This window comes from Notamacropus eugenii, chromosome 2 (genome assembly GCF_028372415.1).
Source record: "Notamacropus eugenii isolate mMacEug1 chromosome 2, mMacEug1.pri_v2, whole genome shotgun sequence".
NCBI lineage: Eukaryota > Metazoa > Chordata > Mammalia > Diprotodontia > Macropodidae > Notamacropus > Notamacropus eugenii.
In genome coordinates this window covers 143,693,895-143,714,931 of record NC_092873.1, presented here as the reverse complement: position 1 = coordinate 143,714,931, position 21,037 = coordinate 143,693,895, and positions in this window count along the sequence as shown.

Sequence of the window (21,037 nt, the reverse complement as noted above, 5' to 3'; positions counted from 1 at the left end):
ATTATCATACCAACCTTTTCTAAAGACTGTGAAATTTGTTTTCCCAAACCCTAGACATCCTGTCACATTGGGCCCAGATTTCCACTCCTCTATTTTGAATTCTAAGATGGAGCAGCTATTTTCCCTAGGCCTCTCGACATTTCTATGCTAGCAATTAGTTCCCTCCTGTTAGGACCCTCTCTAATCAGATCCAGAATAATTTTTTCTTTCTTTTTGGAAATATCCTTTAGAAGGATAAAATTGTCAATAAAGTTAAGTCAAAGAGATGAGAGTGAAAAAGGGAGAGACAGAGACAGACTGACAAACAGATAGAGAATGAGAGAGAGTTGTTCCTGGCTTATGATCTGATTTCCAAATTCATATCTATTTCTTTTTTCTGACCAGATTATATTCCAAAGTAAAAATCACTTTTGTTTTTCCATCCTTTGATCTTTACTCAAATATTCTCTATCATGCTTGCCACCCTTGTTTTCTAGATTTCCGCATATGAATATACCTTCTTAACATACAATGCTACCCCTCCCACAGTGCAGCTAGGTGGCACAGTGGATTGAGTGTCAGACCTGAAGTCAGAAAGATTCATCTTCCTAAGTTCAAATATGACCTCAGACACTTACTAGTTTAATGAACCTGGACAAGCCACTTTACCCTGTTTGCCTCAGTTTCCTCATCTGTAAAATGTGCTGGAGAAGAAAATGGCAAACCATTCTAGTATCTCTGCTTAGAAAACATCCAAATGAGGTCAAGAAGAGTCAGATACAACTGAAAATGACTGCTCAACAAAAATTTCCTCTCACACCTATCTTGTTTCTTTTGAAGTACTATGGTCAGTGCCTGGCACACAGTAAGTACTTAACAAATGCTTGTTGGTGCTGCTGAATAAGATGTCATAGGTTTCCTACTACCAAGTCTCAGCGATCCCTCTGAGATCAGTTATCTCTCCTTTCATTGGTAGCTCCATTGTGTAAAGACACTTAAGGCTGTGGGTTTTGCTCCTGGCTCCTTTCTCGGATTTTTGTCTTCTGTGAATTTCTGAGTGCTTCAGCTACTATTCATCCTTTTTTTTTTTTTGGTCATTCTCCATAGTATCTAACTTAGGGGATAAACATAAACATTAGCAATCTTCTTCCTCACCTATCCTTTTCAGTTTAAAACATTTAAATTATTTTTGCTAGATATCTGGCAAATACATTTTTATCACCCTTTGTTTGATGTCCTCTGTCCAGGAATCTTTCAATCCTGAATTGTAAAGCAGCTATCCAGAAACTTGAATCCAATACTGAGACACCACTTTCTTAGCTAGCTAGTTTCCCAAGTAATTATTGTTTTTTCTCTTCTATACCTCTTGCCTTCAGTAGGCCCTTGACTTTTCTTGTCCAAGACTTCATTGTTTTTGTCAATACTTTTTAAGTCTTTTCTGGAAGTAATTATGAATCAACAGAAGTGAGGAGTTAAATCACCCATTTGATGTCTTAAGAGGTTCTCTATTATGTCTTCGCTACACACAAAGGAAAGACAAGAGACCTCTGTACTATTAATGTACTTTTGCTTAATTTGAAGATCTTTCCCACCCATTAATAGGGCCATGTGACCTGCTTATATCACATGGAAGCCTAAGTCATATGTCATAGGAGGCACTTGCTGAACAGTTGACCAGGAAGGGTGGAACAGAGCTGGGGAGGAAGTTGATGAGAGCAGTTAGGGCAGAGGGGAGAGAACACATAGGCAGGCACAGCTAGTGTTGTGAGTGTTTGCTTGTGGGAAGGCCCCAGCACATGGGTAGTGGGGGGAAGGGAGGAGGGAGGGAACATTGGAAATGGCATTGTCCCCTGCAGTGATAATGTGTATTGACTTCTTGGTTACTATGATTGATTTGGTTTTCTGGTGTTGGGATTTGGCTTTCTTGTGTTTGAATAAAGTTTTTTCTTCTGCCTTCTATATGGAAAGTCAGCTATACTTTGTAGTTCAGGACTACGCCAGCATATTCATACTTGCCATTGGTGCTGTGAATATTGCCTTGGTGATACAAGCTATTACTCCTCCTGTCTTCTTACACTTGATTGATACCCCCTACCACCACCCAGACACTCTGAAATCCAATGGCCCTGCCTTTTTGGCTGTTCCTCCCACAAGATATTCCATGTCTTGATCCATGCATTTTCACTGGCTTTCCCCTATGCCTGAAATGCTCTCCCTCTTGTCTGTTTCCTGCATTCTCTGGCTTCTTCCATAGCTCAACCATTATCTTCCTCTCTCTTTTTTATAAGAAGCCTTTCATGATACCCCCTTAACGTTAATACCTTCCCTCTGTTGATTATTTCTAATATATACTGTATTTATCTTCCTTGTACATAGTTGTTTGCATGTTATCTCCCCAATTAGACTGTAAATTTCCTAAAGACAGAGATTGTTTTTGCCTTTTTTTATGTCCCAATCCTCAGCACAATGTTTGGCACATAATAGGTGCTTAATCAATGCTTGTTGACTTGACTTGATACATGTTCTTCTTCAATTAGTAGGTGTTATTTTCCCCATGCTATTTCAATATCTTTAAGGATGAAAGACGACATGGAAGTATTTAGATAATCTAAAGGATAATTGACAGGAAATATCTGGTCATCAGTTCCAACAGAATTCACCAAAATAAAGGAAGCATGGCATGGTTAAGAAGCAAACAGCCCTGGATCTAGGAAGACCTTGGTTCAAATTTTGCCTTTGTCATATACTGACTATGTGTCCACGGGAAAATCACTTAACTTCTCAATACTCTAATTAACTCTATAAGTTTCTTAGAAGACATCAACTTGCACTGGTAGAAACATTGCCTTATTGAGTTTGAATGTTAAATATGCTTTCCTAAAAGACTCTTTTACAGAGAACTCACACAAGGCAAGAGCTCACATGGAGGTCAGAAGAAGCAATACAAGGACACTCTCAAGGTCTCTCTGGAGAACTTTGGAATTGATTGGGTGACCACCCAGTATGGCATGTCCGGATCAAAGAACTGTGTGAGTGAAACAAAATTGCAGCAGCTCAAAGAAACAAGAGATGTGCAAATTTAAAGACATCTCCACTCCAAATGTTCATCCGGACTATTTGTGCCTGACCTATGGTAGAGTCTTCTGAGCTCATATCGATCTGATCAGCCACAGTCAAACACACTATACCTTTACTCCAACATAGTGATGCCCTTTTGGTCCTCTTCAAGAACAGAGGACAGCAGCTGTTAGAGGAGTTCCTTATACCAGTGAAATCACAAGTCAGGGGCCAATTTTTAATCCTCTCCCAATCCCTCTTTGCTGCCTATTCTTTCTCTGGGAACTCTTCTCAGTCTTTTAAGGTTCCAACTTGAAGTGAGTATCATTTGTGTCCCTGTTCTTCCTTACTTGGTCTCTAGGGGAAGGTAAAGAGAATGAAAATGAAGAAGCCTGTGAAAACATTAAGCGGAGGTTTTTCCCAAGAGGCAGTCACTGCATGCATATGTGGAGTTGGTTGGATAATTTTCTGCTCCCCCCACTCCCCAGAATGGATATAAGCACTTCTCTAATAAGGTCTCCATCCATAACAACCTTCTCTTTCCCTGAGAGCAATAAGGCATGTTACAGAAGTGGGGCTGTGAGGGGTTTGGCTATGACTATTTCCAGCATCATGGAAGATTTAACTGCACTTTTCCTTCAGATTTTTTTGTAGGGATGGGGATAAGTGGCATATCTATGATTTCAATGATATTAGAGAACCTCCAGATGAGGGAATTCCCTCTACAAGTGAAGGTTGGTACCTCTCCTTTCATCAGTAGCTCCATTGTGTAGGGACACTTAAGGCTGTGGGTTTTGCTCCTGGCTCCTTTTTTAGATTTTTGTCTTCTGTGAATTTCTGAGTGTTTCAGCGACTGTTCATCCTTCTTTCTGGCCATTCTTTATGGTGTCTAACTTAGGCGAGAATAACCTAGAGTACTGAAAGCTTCATTGACTTCCCCAGTCACACAACCAATGTGTGTTGAGGCAGGGTTCAAACCCAGGCATTCCCAGCTTCAAGGTAAGCTCTGTGCCATGACGCTTTAGAAAATGGAATTTCATTGGATTACTGATGGAAGACATCCTTTGGATCAGATTGAAAAAAAGATCAAGGACTCTAGTAGGAATGGAGACACAAGGAGCCAAGCAAGTTATGGGCTATTATTGGATTCTCCATATTATAGACTTTAGACAAAAATCAAGGAAAGCAAAAGGAGACTAATTAAGAAGGTGAAGTCAAGAACATTCACATACTTGAACTGCTAACTCAAGCTTAGAGTGCCACCTGGTGGCTCCCATAGATATAGCACCCAAGGAACTGTTCCAGACTCATTCCTCCTATTGACAGATGAAACATTTCTGAAAGAAGGGGTGGGGATGGGTGGGGTGGGGGTGGAGGTGTGGTTTCAAATTTGGGGTGAGGGCTTGTGCTTGACAAAAATGCAACATGGCATGGTATACAGAGGGCTGGTCAGTAAGCCCTGAACTTAATGCCCACATTGGCTGTGACTCTGGAAAAGTGACAATCTCTCATTGTGGGCAGACAACTCTACAAAACTATAAGTTCCAAAACAGTAGAAGGAATTTCCTCAATAGGAGTTCCCTATACAATGAAATATATGCCTCCTGTATATGCTGTAATGATATTTTACATGTAATAAGAGATTCGAAGTAGATTGCTTCTAAGTATTTTTCCGGTTCTAACAAGTTATAATTCCAAATGTGACACTTACTGGCCACATGACTTTGGTCAATTCACATAACTTTCCAGAAATGGTCATCTTACAAGATATGTGTGCTGTCCATATAGGTTATGTTTGTCCACATGGGTTTCCTAAATGTAGCTTGCAAGGATGTCTAAATAGATATCTCTAGAATTTTGCCTACCCTTCTGAAAAAGACACTGATTCTTTCCTGGAGAGGAGCAAGAGATTGAGATCATAGGGCTAGCCAGTCTGCTTTCCTCAGAGGGCATACAAGGTTACAATTATATCTGTCTTCTTCCTTAAGTATTAGTGTAGTGAAGATGTTTTTCTTTCTTAAGTTCAACATACTTCCATGGTTGCTAACCCATAAAAGACAACAGTACCTTAAGCTTATTTGGAAAAGCTTGACTCCCTTCCCATCAAAAGTTAGTTACACCTAAGATTATGACAAAGCTGAATTGCAAATAAATCATTTATCCAAGCAGAGAGCAAACAGAAATGATACAAGCTGTACAGCTTAGAATATACCAGAGAAAACACTGAACAAATGAACTCTCTCTAGAAGCAAGATACGTCACCTCAGTTTTTTAAGTCTTCAATCTCACTGAAGGATAAATTCCTTGAGGTCTTTAGAGAAGCAAGCTGGAAATTAGGGACACACTGAGGCACCAGCTCCCCTAAATATCTGCCTCTTGGCAAAAGTTTTTCATCTCTCTCCAGATACCTCTCTGGGAAAAGAATCTGAAAACACGTATATCCTCCCTTAAAGCTGGAAGCAGGAAGGTTTCTCTTCTCCCAAACCTGCACCAAATTGACCTTTCATGCAGATAAACAAATCAAGTAATCATTCTCTTTACCAATGTGAGAGATTATATGCAAATGCAAAAGGTTTGAACCCTCGGTTACAATAAAATATATAGAGCTACAAGAGAAATTAGGTTTCACAAAGTGCAGCCCTCTCACTTTGGAGATAAGGAAACTGGGACCCAGAAAGAGAAAGCAACTTGTCCAAAATTGTCATCCAATAGATAACAGCAAACTCAGCTTTCAAATCCAAATCTTAAGGGAGGTTATCTTCCCTCTTATCTTACTGCATTTGCTAGAGAAGAGCAAGAGAGTGAGAACCCAGGACTGGCCATTCTGCTCATCTCCCCAGAGAGGAACATCAGAGTGTAATTATCTCTACCTTCCTTCCTAAATATTGTTAATGCAGTGGTGGTTTTCACCATGAAGTGTAGTCATTTCTTCACTATGTGGTCGATATCTAGCCATCATACTCATCTCTCTGCTATTACAACTTTGGACGCTATTGCAGGGTTCCCTGACTCTGATAGGTGAGTTTTCACCTGTGGCCAGAAGCTAAGCCTAAGATACTATTTCCTGGTCACCTCCATACCATGCTCCATGTTGAACTGCACTTTCTCTTTTCATCTTTACTTATATGCTGCCTTCCTCTCATTAGGATGTAAACTCCTTGAGGGCAGGCACTGACTTGATGGTAGTTGTATCTCTGGAGTTTAGTACAATATCCCCAGCCCCCACAATAAATGCTTAATAAATTCTCTTTCAATATCAACCTATGACTTCAAATCAAGTACCGGTACTTAGCACAGTGCCTAGCACATAGTAAGCGTTTGCTTGTGGACCAAGGCTCTTTCTACTTCATCCCATTTTCTTCCTTTCCTCATCTATAAAAATGGCAATAAAATCCCCCTTCCAATATACATGGCAGGGTTATTGTGAGGAGCGAACGAGATAATGCAAGTGAAAATGTTTTGAAAACTGTAGTGGATTGCTATGACCAGGAGCTCCATGTTCTCAGCTAGGTCTCCTGTGCTCTGTTTGGCATCCAGCCTAAACTCTGAACAGCCATGCTTCAGGCCCCGAGAATGTTCTTGCCTGACGTCACTGAAATGGTTGGTGTTTCTTATATTTCCTCTGAATATCCCCCATTTGCTTGTTGTCTGGAGCTATAGCTTCCAGAAATAGCAGGATTTGCCTTCTCAAAGTTATCCTTGGCAGTTTTAACCAAGGTAGAATTTTGAAAAGGTAGCTGCTAAACCCATCAATGCAAAACTGTTTATTCTCTCCATTCCTGCAAATCTTGGGGAGAGGGTTGAAGGGGAAGTTCCCTCTCCTCTTTTCTCTCAGTTTCCCCTCTCAGTTTTTCCAGACAAATTTCCAGACATTTCCTCCAATGTAGGAGGAGGGAGAGAGAAATCGCTTCACCAATAATACTCTGTGACTGGTCAGCATGAGTGAGCGCACACACACACACACACACACACACACGAAACTCCTCCTCCATGTACGGACTAAAATTACAGCAATAAATCTGTTCTCACCCCCAGACATGTCAAACATCTATGGGAGCTACAGTGTTGTTTTCCTATGTATGCAAAGGAGAACTACGAACCATTAACTGGTATCAATTTTTGTTTTGTTTTGTTTTAAGGAGAAAAAGATTGGTTTGCAAATAATGACATAGTCTCCGTTCTGTCACTGTGGTAGAGAAACAGAGACATCCAGTGGCCTGAATGGCTTTCCATAGACGCACAGGAAATGTGAGCAGCAGAGCATCAGCAGAACAGCAGATGGAAAAGACATCTTGGCTTATTCACCTCCAAGTTTTCTTGGCCCAGGACTCTCCCCTGCCATGGGCTTCCAGAGCTTTGTCCAGCCCTGTCTCAACTTCTGGAGAGAACAGTGCTCTCATCGTGACACTGGAAAACTGATTTCACTTGTTAATAAAACTTATTGCTGGGGGGTTTTCTGTTGTTCTTTTCTGGTGCCTCACTTGCTTGTTTGTCTGCTTGCTTGCTTGTTCAAAAGCTTATGTCTAGGATGGAAAAAATCCACTTCTGCCACCTACTATCTTTGTAGACATGGTAGCCTTTGAGAGCCTTTCGAGCTCTCAATCTAAGATCCTAGGGACATGGCCATTTTGGGGGGTGGAGGAATTTTAAAATGCTAGGAACCTTGTAAAAATATGTTCAAATTCATGAATAATATTTCTGATATTCCAATGGATTCATAATCTTATAAAAATGGGGCATTCCTTCAAATGACATAGATTAGGAACCATGAGGTGGGAGGGTTGGGGAAAAGGAGGAATGGAGGTACAGAATACAGACTTGGAAACAGCCAGGTGACATTAATCCAAGCTAATTACTCACCACCCAAGTGGTATAGATGCCTGACCCTTCTCTTCTTCTGATACCAGGGGCCTACACAGAATAAGTGCCATCCCTACCATTAGAGCTCTTTCCCCTTCTACCAGTCATGGCCCTGTTTCATTTTGGCTTCACTTCCATTATGGTTTCATGGCTTATTTCATAGGCTGCTGCTCCTAACAGATATTCTCAGGCACTGTCCTGCTTCTTCTTATCAGTTCCTTACTATGTTAAGGTCAAGAGTAAAACCTGGGAGTCTGGGTAGCTGCCTGCCTAACAAGTCAGTTCTATTTCCCAAAATCTCCTGCTCAATGAGGCTGCAGCCAAGCCTGGGGCTTGTGCATATGGTCTTCTTCAAAAGAAAATATATCTTTAAGAGTAAAGGTGGTCTCATTTTTATTTTTAAATCCCCAGCACCTAGCACAGTGCCTGGAATACAATAGGAATTTAATGAATGCTTGTTGATTGATTAATTGATAGATGATTATTCCCCGGCCATCTTCTCAACTTTGATGGATGCATTGTCACCAGGACTAGGGCTCATGAGCTGGAGATTTTAACCCTTTCACCTCTGTAACTTCTACCTTGGGGCCTCTGGTTCTGATTGGTTGCTGCCTCACCTGGTCAAGATTTCAATCATGATACCTAATAGACAATTTTAACAACCACCTTACTGCTTCCTCCTGCTCTGCTCCTTCCTTTCATTTGGAAAGTATTTGCCCTTTTTACCGAAAGAAGTATGTCAATCTACTCCCCTTCATGGTCTCACTCAGCATCCCTGTAACTTTCTAAACCATAGTGGCATCACACCAATGTGTATTTTGTCTCCCTCTATTAGATTTAAACCTTGTGACCAGAAGGAAGGAGGCAGAGCCAACATGGCAGAGAAAAAGCAACGACTTGCGCAAGCTCTGAACCCCTCTGAGCACCTTTAAATAATATCATAAAGCAACTCCCAGAGTGGCAGAACCCACAAAAAGACAGGAGGGAATAATTTTCCAGCCAAAAACAACTTAGAAGGTCAGCAGGAAAAGTTTGTTGCACCAGAGTCAGAGTGGAGCACAGCCCAGTGCAGGATGCACCAGCCAGCCAGGGACAGGACTTGGGAGCCACTGAATTTGCAGTGGCAGTGGTTGCTTCTGGAATTCTCAACCCAAAGAGGGTAAAGTGGTCAAAAAACTGATTAGAAAGAGATTACAGGGATCTCTTTGCCAGTACTTGGCACAGAACTCTGTTGCTTTGCCCAAGCTCAGATCCAGGTCACAGTCCTTGTTGGCAATCCCAAGGTGAGGAGGAGCACTATCACACCAGAGTTAGTTTGTGGCAGCATGGACCCTCCTCATGTTTTCAGGGCAGAAAAGACTGCTTCTGGTCACTCACAGACCAAAGCACAGGTCAAGAGGGGAGTAAACATATCTTCTTAGATCATACCACTTTGGAAGAACTAAAAGCTCACAGGTCCTTAGAATTATCTCTGCAAACAGCTACACAAAACCCCTGAAGCTTGAGACAGTGGGCTTTCTAAGCCTGGAAGCAGAGCCCTACTTTAATGAAGAGTTAAAAGCGAAGAAATAAACTAGAAAAGTGAGCAAACAGCAGAAAAATATTCTGACCAAAGAAAGTTACCATAGTGACAAGGGAGATCAAAACACACCTGCAGAAGAAGATAACAAAGTCAAAACTTCTATATCCAAAGCCTGCAAGAAAGATGTGAATTGGTCTCAGAACTTGGACAAGCTCAAAAAGGATTTTGAAAATCAAGTAAGAGAGGTGGAAGAAAAAAAGAAATGAGAATGATGCAAGAAAATCATGAAAAAAAATTCAACAGTTTGATAAAGAAGGTACAAAAAAATACTGAAGAAAATAACACCTTAAAAAAACAGGCTAGGCCAAATGATAAAAGAGGTCCAAAAAGCCAATCAGGGGAAGAATGCCTTAAAAAGTAGAATTCACCACATAGAAAAAGAGGCATAAAAATTCATCAAAGAAAAAAATCATTAATAAATAGAATTGGTCAAATGGAAAAAGAGGTACAAAAGCCCACTGAAGAAAATAATTCCTTAAAAATTAGAATGGAACAAATGAAAGTTAATGATTTTGTGAGACATAAAGAAACAATAAAACAAAACCCAAAGAATGGAAAAAATAGAAGACAATGTGAAATATTTCATTGGAAAAATAAATGATGTGCAAAATAGATCCAGAAGAGATGATCTAGGAATTATTGGACTACTCAAAAGCCATGATCAAAAAAAGAGCCTATACATCATCTTGCAGGAAATTATCAAGGAAGATTGTGCTGATATTCTGGAGCCAGAGAGTAAAATAGAAATTGAAACAATCCACTGATCACCTCCTGAAAAAGATCCCAAAATGAAAACTCCCAGGAATATTATAGCGAAATTCCAGAGCTCCCAGGCAAAGGAGAATATTGCAAGCAACCAGAAAGAAAGAATTTCAATACTGTAGAGCCACAGTCAATATAGCACAAGATTTAGCAGCTTCTACCTTAAAGGATTAGAAGACTTAGAATATGATATTCCAGAGGGTTTTAAAGCATTATTGATGAAAGGACTAGAGCTGAATAAAAAAATCTGATTTTCAGTTACAAAATTCAGGAGAACCATAAAAAGTTAAACAGGAATGAAAAACCATAAGGGACTCAATAAGTTTAAAATTTTATATTCCTACATGGCAAAATGATACTTATAACTCATAAGAGCTTTCACATTATTAGAGAAGTTAGAAGGAGTTTATATAGGCAGAGGGCACAGGTGTAACTTGAATATGAAGGGATGTTATCTAAAAAAATTAAAATTAAGGGATGAAAAAGGAATGCACTGAAAGAAAGAAAAAGGGAGAGGGAGAATGAGATAAATTATCTCATGTAAAAAAGGCAAGAAAAAACTTTTTAAAGTGAAGGGGGGAAATGGGGGAGTTGAGAAGGAGTGAATGAACCTTACTCTCATAGGCACTGACTGAAAGAGAAAATAACATACACTCAATTGGACATAGAAATCTATCTTATCCTACAGGAAAGTAGGAGGGAAAGGGAATAAGAAATGGAGGTTGGAGGATATAAGGGAGGGCAGATTGAAGGAGGGGTAGTCAGAAACACAACACTTTGAGGAGGGACAGGGTGAAAGGAAAGAGAGAATATACAATGGAAGGAAATACAGTTAACAATCATACTGTGCATAAAATTTTGAAACAAGTTCCTCTGATAAAGGCCTCATTTCTCAAGCATGTAGAGAACCAAGTCAATTTAGAAAAATAAGAGTCATTCTCCAATTGATATATGATCAAAAGATAACTGAAATGAAGTAATCAAAGCTTTCTATAGTCAAATGAAGAAATGATCTAAATCACTATTGATTGGAGAAATCAAATTAAAGCACTTCTGAGATACTACCTCATATCTATCAGATTAGCTAATAGGACAAAAAAGGGAAATGACAAAGGTTGTAGAGGAGATAGACAAAGTAAAATATTAATGCATTGTTGATGCAGTTGCAACTAGATTCAACATTCTGTAGAACAATTTGAAACTGTGTCCAAAGGGCTATGAAACTATGCATACCCTTTGCCCTAGCAAAGGCTATATGTACAAAGGAAATATGTACAAGGAAAAAACTATATGTACAAAAATATTTATAGCAGCTTTTTCTGGTGGCAAAGAATTGGAAATTGAGAGAGTATCCAAAAATTGGGGAATTGTTGAACAAATTATGGTACATGTGCCATGCAAGTCAAATCACCCGCATTGCCTTGACCACCATCTCTCCTCAGACCTGAAGGCAACAGATGAGAACCCTGAACCTCAGACCCTTCTCAAAATCAGTGCTTTCAACCCAGCTCTTGGGATTCAACTTCTGTGGACGTACAGCCCAGCAACAGCTTTTCCTGGGGTTACAATCATAGCTACTGAAGACTCAGAAAGTTCTTGGCATTGTCAGATTGCTAATCACCACAAACTGATATTATTTATCAATGACAATTACAATAAAGAAGAGGCATTATTACCATCCGCTTTGTAACTGTACCCCAAGGACCATGTTGACTTTCCCATCCTTGCAGGTGAAACCCTCCATATGCATTTTCTCCAGCTTTAGAATGTGAGCTCCTTGAGAGAAGAAACTAACTTGATTTTCCAGTTATATCCCCAAGCTTGGCACAGTGTTTTTGGCACAGAGTTTGTGCTTAATAATCTTTTTCATTTATTAATTCTTTCACTGATCTCAGATAAACAAGGTAAACTAGATAGCCTAACCCAAGCAATCTAATTCAGTCTTACAGACATCATTGATGCTTGGTAAGACAGGATTCATAAGCAGAATATAGATGTACAAGAGAATGCCTTTTTCCAAAGAGAATAATAAAATGGGTTGGAGTAGCATTCTATGTTAATCTTTATGAAGAGAATCTAGGTGAAGATGAAGGGAAGGAGAAACAGAAGTAGTATGCTTAATGGGAGTATTACTTGGACAGAAGGGGAAAAAAGACAAATTCAAGAAAGAGGTGATAAGCCTGGCACAGAGTCACAAGAAATCAATTAATCAGCAAACACTTACTAATTACCTTCTATGTGCCAGGTATTGTGCTAGGAAATGGGGATGCCAAAACCAAAAAGGGACTATCTCTGCCTTCAAGAATTTATATCTCATGAGAGGAGATAAGATGTACGTTAAAAAGCACATATAAAATAAATGCTAGGTAATTTGGGGAAAGAGAGGTAATTTTATAGATATAGTATACTGGGATTCCAATAAGGCTTGATTTGCAAAGAAGGAAGTGCAGCCACAGATGAAGATGAGAACATTTCAGAAAGAAGGAACAACAACAGAAAAATCTACCTCTCTCCGTAATACAAATAGAAGCTCCACATGGATCTGTCCTTGGACCACTTTGATTCAAAAAGTTTTTATCACATTTGGATAAAGGTATAAATGGTGTGATTATCAAATTTCTAAAGGCAATGAACAAGGCTAGAAAGAATAGCTAAATGTGGGATTAACAAACCAAGATCCAAAAAGATCTCAGCATTCTAGAATGATGGATCAACTTTTAAAAGATTGAACTTACTAGTGATAAATATAAACAACTATGTAAGCACTTAATAGGGAAGGTTGACTAAATTTTCAATGGGTTAGAGAGGGTCTCAGAATTTAGTGGACTAGAAGTTCAGTAAAAATCATGGGTGTAACATGACATTCAAAACAGATAAAGTGAACTTGGGCTACATTTTTTCTTCCATACTTGTCATTTTATAAGTACAGGGAGTTTCCACTGAAAAGTAACGCAGATCAGAAGCTTCTCTGCATTGAGCCTTGTAGATTTTCCTAGGGGCACTGAGAAGTTTAGTGATTTCTCCACTGTCACACAGACAGCATGTGTTAGAGATAAGAATTTTGTCCAGTTTCTCAAAGACTCCAAGGTCAACTCTCTGTCCACCATGCCGTACCTCTCAACACTACATTAATAGAAATTTATTCCCTAGAACAAAGAATGCTTAGTTGAACTAATATGCTTAATTTAAAAATTAATATTTTAAAAAAAGAAAATACATGACTAGAAGACTAATCTACTTTTATATCTTGAATTAGATGAATGGAAAACTCTACAGTCATGATGGATTGTTGGGATTATGCTGTAAGCTAATGTTTTTTTGACTAGTCCACCAAGTACAAACTTTACAATGTATTTTAAACCACTAGATAATAAGTGGATAGGGAGTGGGGAAAGGCCCTGATTGTAGCAAGGAGAAAGCAGCAGGGTAAGCCTATCTTTAACCTCTCATTTTAGCAACCTGGAGTATTGAACCAGAGATTTCAAGTTCATGTTGTGAACTTTCTACTTTCTCCCTCAGTGGTATAGTAGAGAAAGCACTGAATGTGAGAGCAAGAAAACTTGAATTTGAAACCTACTTCAAACTAGCCATGTGACCCTGGAAAAGGGACTTATAATTCCCTCAGATTGTGTTTCTTCATCTGTAAAATGAAGATAATAAGTAACTCTTTCACAGGGTAGTTGGAGGATATCTTTTAAGTCCCACCATAATCTGTCCTAGCTATATCACTGCTGAAGTACAGAAAGGACATTGAATAGCTCTAACATGTTCAGAAGAAGGCAGTCAGATTGTGAAGGGACTTAGAGACATGGCATTGGATAATAAACTGAAAGACTCCAAGATGTTTTGTTTAGAGAAGAGAAAACTTTAGCAGGAAAATGGCAACTGTCTCCAATGGTTGAAGGGCTGCCATGTGGTAAAGGAATTATTCTCATTGTATTTGGCCCTGGAGGACAGAACCAGGACCAATAGACAAAAGCTACAGAAAGGATGATTTTGGCTCAATAAACAGAAACATCCTATCCATTAGAGCCATCCATGGGTTACCCAGGGCAGGAGGGAGATGGAGTAATAAGTTCACCATCACTTCAAGTAGTCTTCAAGTAGAGGCTGTAAAAGCATTTGTTGGGAATGTTATAAAGGGTATTCATGGCTCAGATAATGGCTGGATTAGATGACTTCTGAAATGACTTACAACTTGATTCCACAGTAGACCCTGCCCACAAGGCAATGATTCTGAATGAACATCTCTTTGTCTAGGAGTGAACTAGATCATTTTTAGCAATAAATATTAAAACTCATCTTCTTTTTGTATGTTTTCAAGTAAAACATTCATTAAATGTATCTAGAGTGGAAATAGATGGCATCAAGTAAACTAGCTTCTCTACACGATATAGATGGATATCAACAAAACATTTTCAGCCAACTGTTTATTTTGGTGTGTTAGAGGAGATGTAGTATCCCTACTGCAGAGTTGATGGTCTAGGAGAGATTACCTTCATTTCCCTTCCTGGATATGCCTTCTGAAGTAAAGATCTTAGAGCAATGAAACTGGTAGAATCAAGTCAGTAGTAGGGAAATGGAGAAATTAAGGGTATGAATAATGTATAGAAAGGATAATCTATTCCTAGATGAGTAATGGACCATGTCTATAGTGTTCAAACCTCAGCAGAGGGGCTTTTCCTGAACCCCCGTTGTTAGTACTCTCATCACCCTCAAATTATCTGTTCACTTATTGCCTCATATGTTTTATCCTTCTAAGAGAATGGGTGCAAAAACTCTTTCCTTTTTGTCTTTGAATATCCAGTGTGTAACACATATTAGTCACTTAGTGTATTTCATTAAATTGAACTGTTATAATGGCCAAGTTATTTTTAAACAATCTTTTTAAAATCTATTTGACTTTTTTTTACTGAAAAGAATCACGTCATATTAATTGCAGGGATAATTAATTGTGCTCTTTTCCAGGCTATAATTTGCTTTCAGCATTTGAAAAGTACAGTAAACTTCCAGGTCATTTGATCAGGAAGACAGAGAACCAAAAATCTTCTCCATTTGCCCATTAACTCTTAAAAAACACTGAAGAGGAATTATATGACAGAGGTAGAATGATTATAACTATTTCCACCAAACAGGAAAGCAGAAAGTTCAACAAGATAAAAGTGCTATGGAGTGCACTAGTCCTTAACAAAATTACTCAAAAACTCAAGAAAGGGTTCTTGTACTCTAAAAACTTCCCTCTTCTTGGGAGGATACAACATTTGAGTCCCCAATAAGTGAATAAATAATTTGAGGGTAGTGAGAGCACTAACAACGGGAGATCAGGAAAGGTCCTTCAGCTAAGCCTTGAACACTACAGACACAGCCCATCACTCACCTAGGGATAAGTTGTCCATTATATAGATTATCGTATCCTTATTTCTCTATTTTTTTGCTACTAAGCTCATTTTGCCCTCCCTTCCTCCTCCTCTACTAATACCCATGTCTAGGCAGGGGGTACATATGACCCTGCCAGACCATACTTGCCTCTGCCTGAGGAAACCCCTAGGTTAGGGACTCTAAAGATAGTAGAAACTACCCGAAACACCAATTTTATCCTCCTTCAAATCTATGAATAGTGGCAGATGACAATTCAGCCCAGTCAAAAGAACTAAAAATCAGAGAGAACTGGGCAGCAGGCCACCATATATGGTTGCACTGGGTCTGAATGAACGAGGACTGGCACTTAAGTCAAGCCAGTCCTTTCTCCTCAATGTGACAAGAATCAAGGTCCTATAAAAAATTCCCCCATGTGGGAGAAGGCTGATACAGCAGCATGGTCAAGAATCAAAGGAATACTTTCCATCAAAGCAGGAGAACAAGTAAGTTGTTCCTTCTTGGGAAATTTTACTTAGACCTTGATAATTGTCCCATTTTTTGGAAGGAATCTCTTCTCAATTTGATGAGTCATTTGTAAATAACCTTTCTTTGCTGACACAATTCTTATGTAACATGATTGTCAGAAACAAATGAGAGGTGTGTACAGTTAAAGATATCATATCATTTAATGTCAGTGCTTCAGACATTCCGAAAAGCACCACCAGAAAAATCCTAATAACTCAGAAAAGGAATATAAACTATGTCTACCTAACAGATCAGTCAGTAATTGCTTGTAATTAAATTATAAGGTGACAGAAATGAAAGATTAGTAAGACTTGAGGTTTTTATTGAAGGATACATAGCATTAGGTAGAAATCTACAGCTATGCAGTCCATTCCTTTCAGACCTGCAAGGGCAGCCCTTTTCAGCAAATTGTAAGGGTAATTTAAATGGAAAGATCTTTCCAATTCATTAATAAGCCCATGTGACCTGCTTAAATCACATGGAAGTCTAAGTCATGTGGTAGGAGGAGTTTGCTGAACAGGTGGATCAGGAAGTGTGGAGCAGGCACAACTAGACTCATGAGTGTTTGTGGGAAGGCTGTGGCAGGGGCAGGAAGGCTTGGGAATGGCATTGTCTCCTGTTGCGATAATATGTATTGACTTCTTGGTTACTATGATGAATTTGACTTTCTTGTGTTGGGATTTGGCTTTTTGGTGTCTGAATAAATGTTTTAATTCTGCCTTCTATAAGGAGAGTCTGCTATACTTTGAGATTTAGATTTATGCTGGCATATTCATAGTTGTCCTTGGTGCTGTGAATATAGTGAATATCCAACTCAAGTGACAGCTTTCTGTGCTTGTAGGTATGCAACGGGCCTCACCAACATCAAACAGCTAGGTACATAAATCAACACTTTTTTTATTACTAATAAGTGGATTATGGCTTTATTTGAGAAAAGCAATGTTATGTCACATCTCCCAAACAGAAGTTTGTCAAATATGGGAATCAATAAATCTGCCCTTGGCCTGAGAATTAAAGGCAGTGTGCCACAGTGTATAAAATAATGCCTTTGAAGTGAAGAGTACTTGAGCTTAAATTGTATCTGGGATACTTCCTAACAATGTGGTCCCATCCTGTCATTAGAGCTCTCTCATACTCAATTTACTCATGTGTAAAGTGAGAATATTAATAACAGCACTTTCTTCACAAGATTGTTCTAACAATCAAGTGAAATAATAAATGTAAAGTGCTTATCATACCTTAAGCTATAGAAAGACAGAGGGATAGAGATATTATTGTGTGGGCCAATAAAAGTTCTTAAAATAAAATAAAACATTCCAAAAGCAACCTACCCCACTCTCCTTTTTAAGTCTTGTCCTAGTCACTGTCCATTCGTATATGTCCCAGATACCATGTGCAAGGCGCTGTACTAAAAGATGGAGACATAAGGCAACTGTTATGTGTCTATTGTTCCAAAAAATAACAAAAAGTTCCTTTCCTTAGAAAGTCCATATTGTAATGAAGAAAGAAATGTCAAATAAAAGCATTGTCATGTAATAAGAGTCACTCTTTCTATCGTCATACAGTCCTTGCTTCTGACTTAGCAACGATTATTCACCATTCCTAAGGCCAAGTTATCCTCTTTTGTCCTTTCTCACCCTTGTCCCCACCACCACCATCACTACCACCATGACGCTGGTGTGGGCCTTCCTTGGGAACTCATATTTCCCCTCTTCTGGGATCGGGTATTATTCTGGAAGTATAGTCCTTTTTTAGAGAAGATGGTCCCCTAATGTGCCAGTTTCTCCCAAATAAATCCCATTATAGAGCTCTAGGAATGGAAGAACATCTACAGATATATATTCCCCACTACCACCACCATCGTGGGAATATTATTTATATTCATTCTTCTTTTCCGCTCCTGGGATGAGGGCTCCCTTTCTCCTCCATATGTCACAGTCCCTTCCTCCATTGCATTTATCTTATTTTCCCACAACTACCATTCTTGTTGAGAAATTAAAGGAATAGCTAAACCTTCTCTGTTCACCAGTGGACTGGGTTTGAACACATATCCACTTCACAGACCTTCATCATCTACTTACCTCAACATCTGTGCACCTTCCCAGTATATAGACTAGGACCTTTTACAACTCCCTATCCTGGAATGCCACTCCTAAGGCATAGTTCTCCTTAGTTAGTCTTGGATTTGTAACTTAGAATTGGATAGTGAACTGTGAGTTGGCACCTGTTCCTGCATCCTCAATAAGGTCAGTTCCCTCTTTCTATAATTGAGACCTCTTATTACCCTGGTTTACAGCCTTTCCATGCTCTGGAATTTGCTGTTCATCCATTTCTGATCATACCTCATCTTCAGTTTCTGCAGACCTCTCTGTCTCCCTATGCTGACCTCAGCTTGACCTGTGCTTTTTTTCTTGGTTTTCCCAAGCAGTCCTAAGTCCAGTATACTTTTTAGATATTTGTGGAGGAACTATAGGAGTGGGGAGAAATAAGTTATACTTTTTTTTCTTTTTTTGCTATTATGTCAACTTGTCACCACTTCATTACTCCACTATAAGAAAAACTAAATGATCACTAAGATTAAATCAAACTAATCTGCTAATTAGCTAATCTGCTTTTGGTAAAGAGAACCCCAGAAGATGTTAGGATAATTGCAATCTCTAACCATTAATGTCAAATTTGTTTTACTAGGTTTGTTACATATTCCCCACATTCTTCATCTACTTTCTTTCTTTTTGATCCTGGTGGTCTGTGGTATGCCCCAATAACAAAATCACTTTTGCTTTCTTCTCCCCTTTGACATTAACAAAAATTTCCTGTCATGTTTCTATGATCTAGTCCCTGGCTCTCCTTACATGAAAATAACTTCTTAATATGCAATGTTATTCAATCTCTTTTTAACTTCTCTTATTTCTTTTGAATGAAGTGCAGTATACTTATCCTGAGCCTCAATATGAACCTAGTTTACAAACAGGTAAACAGAAAGATGCATAAATTCAGAAGGAAGAAAAAGTAAGAATTTTTATAAGTCCAAATAATATTAATAAGTACTATACTGTGAATGAAAAGGAACTAAAATTTTCTGTTATAAAAAAAGGTCTTAAGATATCCCAGCAACATGACTAAGGTGAAAATGTATTTAATAGGAATGTATGTGTAGAACCTCTATAAAACTGCAAGCTGTCTCAGGGAGGGAGTGAGGAAGGAGAGGCAAAAAAATCTAAGCTATATGAAAGTGATTGTGGAACACTGAAAACAAATAAAATAAGGCATCCTGGAAAAAAAGATATCCCAGAATTTGTGGGAATAACAAGATTCATAATGGCTTAAAAGAGAAATAAAACTTAAAAAAAGATTTTAGGAAGTAAATTAGGTGGGAAATTACTTTTAACACATAATTAAAAAACATAAATAGCAGGGAACTAAACTTAGAAGCCAAGATGGATAATTTTTTCCAAGAAGTAGAGCTTCTGAGAATAGGAATAACAGATTTGGAACATAAAATATGGAAATAAAAGACATTTTGGCAGAAGAAAAGCAAAGAATAACAATTCCAAGAGAATATATGAATTCTATATAAGCCAAAGCAACCGGCCTTGAAGACAGGATGTATAGAGGTAATCTATGGATTACAGGGTTCTCAGAAAAACATGACAAATCAAATATTTGAACACTTTGCTACAGGAAATAATACAAGAAAATCACTCCAGACTTTTGAAAACTGACAACAAAGTGACTATCAACAAAATCCACAGATTGCCACTACAAAAACCACCACCGTTGAAACTCTATATGCAGTGATTAAACAAATAGTTTTCATAAAATATTACAAATTTTAAGGGCATCCAAAAGAAAACTCTTCAAATAGGAAGGAATGCTCATTTAAATAACCCAGGGTTATGCCATAGTCTTGAGAAATCAAAGAAGAGAATGGAATAATATATTTGCCAAAAAACAAAGGAACATAAACTACAATGTTAAATGCAGTTTATTGCAAAACTGAGACTAATCATTAATGGAAATATAGGGAACCTTCAACAAAACAAAATGATCGTAAGCATTTCTACAAAAGAAAAACTATTTACCAAAGAAAATAATAGAGATGACCAGAATTCTCAGCTTTCAGAAAGCCCAAACAATGCAAACACAATAATGGTAAATAGGATGAATATTTTAAAAAAGACTCAATAAGAAAACAAATTATCTTGGCCCTATAGTTCTTTTTAAAAAAAGAAATTTAGCTAAAGCACAAAAATAACCTAATAAATTAAAGATTTATTGGAAACCTGAATACGAGAAAGGCAGGCTAAAAGAGTTGAATTAATATCCAAGGATTAAGTCCTGTATAAATGAATCTTTTTTTGTGTGTGTGAGGGAGGTGAAGACGTGGTGACAAGTTGATATGATAGCAAAAAAGAAGAAAAAAAAGTATAGCTTATTTCTCCCAACTCCTACAATTTCTCCACAAATATCTAAAAAGTATACTGAACTTAGGACTGACTGGAGAAGCCAAAAGAAAAAGAAAAAAAAGCACAGTGAGTCTTTTTTCAAGCTCAAGTCAGCATAGGGAAATGAGAGGTCTGCAAAAACTGAAGATAAGATGTGGTCAGAAATGGATGAACAGCAAATTCAAGAGCAGGGAGAGGCTGTGATCCAGAGTAATAAGACATCTCAGTTACAGAAAAGAGAAGACTGACCTTACCAAGGATGTAGAAATAGGTGCCAACTGTCAGTTCACTATTCATTTCTAAGTTACAAACCCAAAACTGACTAAGGAGGAGATATATACCTATGAGTGGCATTTCAGGATAGGGAGTCATGATAGAACAAGTTCATATTGTTCAGCACAGAACAAGTTCAAATGCAAGTAGGAGCCTTGTGGCTCTCATCCCAAAAACTGAGCAGGATTCTCAGTTT